Consider the following 8,879-nt stretch of genomic DNA (forward strand, 5'->3'; position numbering starts at 1 on the left):
TGCTTTGGTGCTAAGTGTTAAAAACAATTCCTTGATTGTTTTTAAAGGTGGAAAATGTGGTGACTTCAGGGAATAGCCGTACATCCACTTAAAAGTTTACCCCCTGCCTGAATCTCTCACATTTAAGAAAGAGGATGAGTGGAAGGAGAGTTCAACTGGGGTGCATTTGTAGCATGCATCTCCCAGGCACCGCTGGCAGCAGCCCTGCGCTGTGGCTGAACCATGGAGCTGCCAGGAGCCTGCTGGCGCTGCTAGGGATTCACCAGGAATAGTCAGCCCAGTGGAAGCCTGAAAATGGGGCGTGGTGGGGGAGGACTCACAGGGGGACTTATGCGAGATCCTCCTCGCATCCAGAGCCCTCTCCTGGGTGCCGATCCCCCGCAAACTCTGCCGGCCAAAAGGCTGGCGCAGTAAAATAATTTTAATTATTCCCCATTATTATCATTAGATTTATATCCTGCCCTTCCTCCCAGCAGGAGCCCAGAACCCATTATGGACTACAGGGAGTGCTTATTCCCTGGGAGGCCTGTGTGTCAGAGCCGGTGCTTCCTGGCTGGCTCCTGATGGAGCTGGCGTTCAGGTGGGCTGATGGCTCCCGAGCTGGAGAAGGATCCCGTGGAGCTTTCAATCAGCTCCTCCGCCAGCCCCCCCTCTGCTGGCTTCCTGGAATTTGGATTGCTCTGCCTGATAGTGATGTGCTTTAGACTAGACTCTGCCTCAACGTCCTTCTTTTTGGCTCTTATTTCTCCATCTTACCCTTTCCCCTACACTGCTTTAAAGGAAATCTTTACTTTGTCTGAGGAAGCTTGGAAGCACATTTTCCTTTTTTTTTTTTTAAAGAAAGTAGACAGTCCCTGTACCCAGCCCCTTTTCCTGTCTGACCCCCCCAAAAAAAAGAAAGAAAAAGGGTGCAGCAGGGCTTGCCTCCTGAAGCAAGGGAGGGCCCATGCCTATCTTTGCTCATACACTAGGGAGGCCACTGGGTTCTGGACCAACACCTACCGTTTCCAATGAGCAGATTGGTTCAGGGATGTGAATACTTCAGTTTTAGAATGTAAGAAGAGCCCTGCTGCATCAGGCCAAAGGCCCATCTGGTCCAGCACTCTTTTCTCACAGTGGCCAATCAGATGCCTATAGGAAGCCCGCAAGCAGAACCTGAGTGTAACAAGGTTCTCTCCTGCAGTTCCCCCACTGCTGGTAATGGCTTATAGGTAAGAATATATCCTACTTTTGGTACACTCTTATTTGTACCTGTGATATGTTGGTATTTCAGGCTGAAAGGAAGCCTTAACGTTCACAGTTTGATTACTCGTGCTGTTCTGCTCCTGCAAAGTAGAGCCAACATAAGGCAGGAAGACCCTAAAGCAGGTGTGGAAAACCTGTGGTCCTCTAAATGTTGGATTCCAACTCCCTTCAGCCTTAGCCAGCATGGCCAATAGTCTTGGATGAAGGGAGCTGTAGTCTGGAAACATCTGGGGGACCACAGGTTCCCCATCACACTCCTAAAGATAAAACAGGGTATATATGTCTGCCAAGCCATTTGGATGGAATTCTTGTTTGTCATAGTTAAATCGGCCCTAGGCAGGTACTTTAGACTTTTGCGAAAAAACAAAGATGTTAGCAATGAAAGAGTTTGATCTTCAGACTACTCCCATGCAATGCCATTAACTTTCTAATTAAATATACAGAATTGAACTACATAATTAAAATTACTAAAAAATATATTTTAAACATCCTATTAACTTTAGTAGCCAATGTTCAGAGTACAGGGCTTCAAAATACAACCTAAAGTTTCCTTGTTGCTTTCACATGAACATTTTCTTCCATGCAAGGTGTGAACATTTTGAATTAATACAAAGACAGGAGTGTCTTTCACACAGTTTACTGATTTAACGAAAAGAAGATGCAGTTGAAGTTTCCTGATCAAGACTACTGGAGAAACAAACAAAACAACGATGAGCGGTTTGTTACTGATTTTTGGTAGGGTTAATAGCACTCATCTGCTTTTTGAGATGAGTCTGTGAAATCTTGCTGGATTTGATTAGGATCTTTTTGGAAACAAAAGAGTTCAGAAACTCAAAAAGCAATATTGTAGTGATAGCTGGTGCTGCTTATTATTTCTATTAATCATAAATGAAATTCACAGGGATTCTTGAACAACACTTGCAACTTATAAAAACCGCCAAATGGGCATCTTCCTCGTTATCATGAAACTTTTAAATGTGCTGTTTGTCAGTGTGCTGGTATAATTGCCACTTCTGTTTCTATGGAGTTTTGATTTATTCTTCTGCAGCACTCAGAGACGCTTCAGTCCCATTCCAACCACCACCAGGAATATGCCGTGTTAGTGCAGAGCATCTCTGCATACTGCAGAAGTGCAACGCTGAGGTGATGCTGCAGGTCCTGGGGGAATCCCTTTCAAGAGTTGTCTGTGTGGTAACTTTCACACGCTGACTCAACTTCAATTTCACTCATTTTGAAGGATCTTGAAAGGAATGTATATGAAGTGATCGTCTGTGCCTACCTCCAACACCATATCGTTCCTCAAGTATTGCTGCTAACATGCCTCAGCCCTACCTGAAGATACCAGGGATTGAAATTGGGGCCTTTTGCAAGTAAAAGCAGCTGCCCTGCCCCAAATTGGAACACAGGAAGGTGCCTTATGCTGAGTCAGACTGCTGGTGCATCTAGCTCAGTAATGCGTACACTGACCGGCAGCGACTCTCTGGGATTTCAGGCAGGGGGCCTTTCCCAGGCCTACATTTCCCAACCTTTGAGTTCCCATAATTCCTGACCATTGGTCATGCTGGCTGGGGCTGATGGGAGTTGTAGTCCAACATCTGAGGACCCAAAGGTTGGGAAAGTACATCCTGTTGAACTCATCTAAAAATGTCTAGCACAACACTAACTACCCTAGAGAATTGAGGCATTTTCCCTTCTATTGCAAATCATGTGTTTTTGGGAAAGGATCATAGCTCAGTGCAAGAGCACATGCTTTGCATGCAAGGAGTTCCTGGTTCATGCTCTGGCACCTCCAGTTAAGGGTCCTCATGTAGCAGGGTGGGGAAGAACTTCCATCAGAGACCTTTGAGAGCTGTTGCCATTCAGAATGGATAGTATTGTGTTTGTCACTTTGGGACTATTATTTTGGACTTAAAAAGAAAATAGGATACAAATCTAAATAATAGTCTAGGGCAGCTTCCTGTGTTGTTAAGTAGCTGCTTGATAAGCACATATCCAGGAGGTGAAGCATTTTGCATCTTGCATCTGCATTCTAGTTAAAAGCTGCACCTATTGATTTTCTACCTGACATATAGTTGCTGAAGATACAAATGAGCCGTGTTAGAGAGTAAGACATGTTGGAGTATCTTATGCTAACTACAGATTCATTTTGCAATGAGGTTCTCTGCTGCTTTACATAAGTTTTAAATTAGAAAATGTGATTGGGGGACAATGATTAGAATAATGTCTAACACATCTATGTAAGTCTGCTTTTCTTTTCTTTTTTTGTCCAAAGCCAAACTGCAGATGGGCACAAATCAGCGGTTTAACCAGCAGGGCCTCATCTCTCGAACATGCACTCTGGGCAAAGATACTGGGCAAAAAGCTATGCCACACCGGCTACTGCCGTCTCCTTTTTGTGGCCAGTCCTGCCCCTGCTGTACTGTATTGCACTGTGAAATGTAGGCATGACTACATAAGAATAGTACAAAGCATTGCTCACTTTTGGCATGAAGGACTGCCACCTTTGTGTGATGCAATAATATTACAGCACAAAATGAGGGAAATTTAATGCAAAAGTAATTGGGGCTAGGACTGCCATTGCACAGCCCCTTGTTAAGAAATTCCCCTGGATCAATTGAGGTATTCAGGTTTTGTCTGTTTTGTAAAATGGGGAAACATCTTTATTCAGAACTAATCATTTCATTTATTGTTCACCATGAGAAGAGTGGGCACTATATCTAAGGGCTGGACTTTTTCTTTTTGCTGCTTTACCTCATACATTTTTAGATCCTTTGAGGGCTGCTGACAAATGAAATGCTTGACAAATGAAATGAAATGCCAGTGTGCAGCAGCTGTGAAAAAGGCAAATTCCATGCTAAGGATCATTAGGAAAAGTATTGCAAATAAAACTGTCAATATCAGAGTGCTTTTATATGAATCTCTGGGGCGGTCGTCTTTGGAATACTGTGTACAGTTCTGGTTGCCTCACCTCAAAATGGATATTGTAGAGCTGGAAAAGATTCAGACAGGGCCAACCAAAATGATCAAGAGGATGGAGTGACCCCCCCCCGAGGAAAAGTTGCAGCATTCAGGGCTTTTTAGTTTAGAGTAAGGGAGAGTAAGAGGTGACAGGATAGAAGTGTATAAAATTATGCATGGCATGGAGAAATGGTGAGAGAAAAGCTTTCTCCCTCTCTTGTCACACTAGAACTCGTGCACTTCCAGGCAAGCTGAATATTGGAGGCTTCAGGACAGACAAAAGGAAGTACTTCACACAGTACATAGTTAAACTATGGAATTTGCTCTCACAAGAGGCAGTGATTACCACCAACTTGGAAGGATTCAAAAGAGGATTAGACACATTCACGGAGTAAAAGACTATCAATGGCTACTAGCCATGGTGGCCATGCTCTGGTTCCATATGCAGTATGCTTCCAAATACCAGTTACTGGAAGCCACAGGAGAGGAAAGTGCATTCAGGTGGGTTTCCCATGGGCAACCGGTTGGTCACGGTGAGAACTGGGTGCTGGACTAGATGGGCCATGTTCTTAATTAATGATGCTGTCCTCTTCCAGATGTTCATTGTCAGCGGTTTAAAGATATGCATTCCACAAAAATAATATAACCAGTTTCTTTAGAGAACAAGAAAGAATAAATACTGGTTAACTAAATTTCACAAGGTGGCACTGTTGAGCTTTCTTTCCCATACATCTATCTAGCAGGATTTAATTTTTTACAAATTTTATGTCATTTAAAGGATTCTTGAGGTTAAAACATTTGAAGACCATCACGTTATGTAACTTTTTCAATAATCTGTGTTTATCTTAGTCTAATGGTCTGTTTCAAAAATTAGCTTTTCTTAATGCATTTTGAATGTTTTTTAAAACAGTGTTTGTAGCCTGCAGTGTTTAAAGCAGTATTTTAATAGAAAGCCTGCTGAATTTCTAGAAAATGCTGTTACTTTATATTTAGGACAACTATTCTTTCACCATGACAAGAAGCATCTAGTTCTGTTAAGAGAAGGAAGAACACTGGATTGTTCAACAAGAGCAGAAGACGTGTCTCTAAAATATTATTTTTTAAAGACAGAATAAGTTAGGTTTTAAAAAATGTATCCTCAAAGGACTTTGTGCCATCTGCAAGTTTCACTTTGAATGTTAAATGTCACTTATATTCTGGTGAGACGTGCAGAGCCAAGGAGATCTGGGTCTCCAGAATATGTATGTCTTTGTCACATCTCTTTAATTCTTGTGCCTACATGGCAACCACAACCTTCTTTTCTTTCTCTAGATGGTTTTGTTTTGCTAGTATATTACATGGCTATAGGTCCCCAGTGTAATGAAGTATTTTTGCTAGGTTGTTTACACATCATCCCAGAGATGGAAATGCCAGATTCAGGCTACTCTGTCTATAGTTCAACTTTCCTTTACAATTAACTTAATAAATTTAAGTATGCTGACATTTAGGTTTGGTTAATATAAACAGTAGATTGCTATATTTTCAGTGGATTCAGCATTCAGTTCAGAAATACTCAGAATGTCCAAAATTCCCATCAACTTCAGTCTGGTTTGAGATGTTCCCATTTGATCAAAAACTACACAGATAAGATCATGCTACTGAATTTATGGGCCAAATCATACACTCACCTATTGTCTTTCTATCTTGGAGGAGCAGATGAATATCCTTCTCTCTGCCAAGCACCTAAAAAAACATGATGCAGAGGCTTTGCATATGCAAGTCTTATGCCTAATGGATGCAATTCCTCCCCTTTGGTAAAAAGGGGGTTACGGGAGATTGTGTAAATTGTTCTGTGCACCGTGAGGGCTTTGTGAGTAGTGATGTGCGCACATTAACACAGTTTGCACTAAGCACAAAGCCTTGACAGTATATTTTACCCATCTGTATGTCTGATCCTTCACCACCAAAGAGGATCAATGGCCAAGTGAGTGAATGTACTGACCATAAAATTCTCTTCTCTGGCAATGTTCTGAGTTCCATAAAATATTATAGTATGGCTATTGTGTTCTATGGAGCTATCATGTTATCAAAAAGTAGATGAGCCCTATGTGAAAAAGTTTGAATGGGTATGACTGTTTCCAATTCTGGCAGAGGCCTACTGGAATAATTGGCTCCAACAGGTTTTGTTGGTGGGCTCGTGTTGGGTCCATATTAGATGTTTAGGAGGAGTCTTAGTAGGAAGGAACATGGGTGATGCCACCCCAATTTCAGTGATCGTGGGTAGAGGAAAATATAGCCATGGGGATGTGGTGAATTACCACAGAAGACGAGGGCAAGCCTATCTGCACCTTGTTCCTTGCTGCCACTCCTCTCATGGATGGGTTCCTCGTTGCTCATCTGCTGTGCCCACTGGCCTGTGTGTGCTGTTGTTTAACGCCAGATTGGTGCACAGTAAGACCACTGCCATCCATGATTTGATTGTGGATGAAGGTGCCGATTTGGTGTGTGTTACTGAGACCTCAGCGGGTGAGCTGGGAGGAGTTGATCTGACCCAGCTTTGCCCATCTGGATACTCGGTGCAACACCAGCACAGGGTGCAGGAATAGGGGGAGTTGCTGTGGTCTACAGAACTTGCATCTCTGTCACCAAGAAACCACTCTGTCTTGGAGCTGGCTGTGAAGGCCTGTACCTGGTGTCAGGCCGAGGAGACAGTAAACTAGGGTTGCTGCTGGTGTCCACCCTGCTGCCAGGCAGCTTCTCTGATGGAACTGGCAGAGGCCGTCTCGGCTGTGGTGTTGGAGGAGCCCAGAATGATAGTGCTGGGTGATTTCAATGTCCATGCAGACATTGCCTCTAGTGGTCTGGCTCAGGACTTCATGGCCTCCATGATGACCATGGGGCTGTCTCAAGTTGTCAACAGCCCGACACATAGGGCAGGGCACACCCTCGTCTTGGTTTTTGCTCCAGATGGAGGAAGGGGTGGTCTGGAGATGGGGTGGGTGGGTGTCACCCCATTGTCATGGGCAGATCACTTCCTGGTGAAGTTTAGACTTATGGCTCCGATCCTTCCCTGCAGGGGTGGTGGACAGATTAAGATGGTCCACCCCCGGAGCCTAATGGAATCCACAGGATTCCTGAATGCCCTGGGGGAGTTCACAGTAGATAGAGCAGGTGACCCTGTTGAAGCCCTTGTCACGCTTTGGAATAGCGAGGTGCGTCGGGCTCTTGACACAGTTGCCCCCAAGCGCCCTCTCTGGCATTGTGCAGCCCGGTTTGTACCTTGGTACACCAGTGAGCTAAGGGCAACGAAACAGGCTGGACGATGGCTAGAGCGCAAGTGGCGAAAGACATGCTATGAGGCTAATTGGGCATGAGTAAAACATAACCGTACCTACTCTGTGGTGGTGAGGGCGGTGAAGGCCCACTTCTCTGCCTCCATCACATCCTCAAGTAGCCTTCCAGTGGAGCTTTTCTGTATTGTCAGGGGTCTGTTGACATCAACTCCAGGAAATGGAGTCTTAGACCCTTCAGAGGCCCGTTGTGAATTGTTTGCAAGGCACTTTGGGGATAAAGTTGCTTGCCTCCGTAGCAGTCTTGATGCCCCAAACACATCTACTGTAGTCCCCAATGAGGTGTCCATTGCAACGTCTGCTACAACTTCTAGGGAACGGTTTCAGTTGATGCGGCCTGATGACTTAGACAAGGTGCTTGTGAAGATGCAGCCAGCATTGTGTCCTCTTGACCCTTGCCCTTCTTGGCTTATTAAAGCTTGCCGAGGGGGGTTGACTGATTGGATCCAGGGTGTGGTCAATGCATCATTGCGGGAGGGAATGGTTCCAGCTGCCTTGAAAGAGGCGGTGATCTGACCACTCCTGAAAAAGCCCAGCCTGGACCTATTGGTTTGTGACAACTACCAACTGGTTGCAAATACCCCTTTTTTAGGGAAGGTGATTGAGAGGGTTATGGTGCAGCAGTTGAAAGTACTCTTGGATGAAACAGATTATCTTGACCCATCCCAGTCTGGGTTCAGGCCTGGTTATGGGACTGAATTGGCCTTGGTCGCCCTGATGGATGACCTTTAACAGGAGAAGGACAGGGGGAGTGCGACCCTATTATTCTTACTTGATCTCTCATCAGCTTTTGATACCATTGACCATGGTATCCTTCTGGGTCGACTTGGTGAGATGGGTATTGGAGGCACTGTTTTACAGTGGTTCCGATCCTATCTCCAGGGTCGCTCTCAGAGAATAGCATAGGGTGACTGTCTTTCAGCCCCCTGGAACCTGTGCTGTGGGGTGCTGCAGGGTACCATCTTGTCCCCCATGCTGTTTAACATCTATATGAAGCCCTTGGGAGCGGTCATCAGGAGCTTTGGGGTGAGGTGTCAGCAGTATACTGATGATACCCAGCTCTATTTCTCTGTAACATCTGAATCGGGAGAGGCCATGCAAGCCCTGGACCGCTGCCTGTACTCGGCAGTGGGCTGGATGAGGGTTAATAAACTGAGCCTGACTCCTAGCAAGACAGAGGCACTGTGGGTTGGTGGTTCCCGAGGTTGGATAATTGGTCCGTTGCCTGCTTTGGATGGGATTGTACTCCCTCTGAAAGAGCAGGTCCTTAGTCTGGGGGTGCTCCTGGATCCATCTTTGTCACTAGAGGCCCAGGTGACCTCCATGGCTAGGAGTGCCTTTTACCTG

The sequence above is a fragment of the Rhineura floridana genome, chromosome 8 (assembly GCF_030035675.1).
Source record: "Rhineura floridana isolate rRhiFlo1 chromosome 8, rRhiFlo1.hap2, whole genome shotgun sequence".
In the NCBI taxonomy this organism is placed as follows: domain Eukaryota; kingdom Metazoa; phylum Chordata; class Lepidosauria; order Squamata; family Rhineuridae; genus Rhineura; species Rhineura floridana.